Below are 742 nucleotides of genomic sequence, written 5' to 3'. Positions count from 1 at the left end.
AAGCAGAACCCGGACCCTGTGACTGGGAGCGGAACCCGGACCCTGTGACTGGGAGTGGAACCTGGACCCAGTGGTGGGTCTGAGACTCGGTTGGATGTCGGCCCGCCGCGGTCTGCTGCTTTATAAACACAGCAGCGTTTATAAAGCAGGACTTTCAGAAGCTACAGCAGGAGGTCAGATGTTCCCCACTGAGGAGCTGGATCCGTACCTTCAGGAGGTCCCAGTGCAGAGGCAGCTCCTCCTCCAGTCTGGAACTGGAGATGCTGGTTCTGGATGAAGGCCTGGTGGGGATCCTGGAAGGCCGGACGTCCCACTGTGGGCTCCTCCAGGCTGGGACATCCGGAGCAGACTGAGGCCTGTCAGGCTCCTCCTCCTCAGAGCTTTGATCGCTGATGTTGTCCGTCAGCTGGTGGAGCTTCAGTCGGAGCTGCTGCTCCTCCAGGTCCACTTCCAGGTCCACAGGTTGGCAGGGGGAGGAGCTGTGGGGGGTCGGAGTTCTGTTGCTCTGTGGAGGAGGAGCAGAAGCACATGGAGCCCATCAAACGCTGCAGCTTTCATTCACAACACCAGGAATCACAAATACTCCCAGGGAGGGATTACTTTAGTTACATTACTCCATCTGTAATAGAGGGACTATAGGAGCAGCCCCTTGCTGGAGGAGACGGTGAGGAGGAGCAGGAGGACATGCTGTAGAAGGGGCTGCAGGAGGAGCAGGAGGAGCAGGAGGAGCAGGAGGACCAGG

Source organism: Cyprinodon variegatus, unplaced genomic scaffold, assembly GCF_000732505.1.
Source record: "Cyprinodon variegatus isolate N-32 unplaced genomic scaffold, C_variegatus-1.0 Scaffold834, whole genome shotgun sequence".
Lineage (NCBI taxonomy): Eukaryota > Metazoa > Chordata > Actinopteri > Cyprinodontiformes > Cyprinodontidae > Cyprinodon > Cyprinodon variegatus.
The sequence above is the reverse complement of the archived record's forward strand: the minus strand, read 5'-3'. Positions refer to the sequence as shown.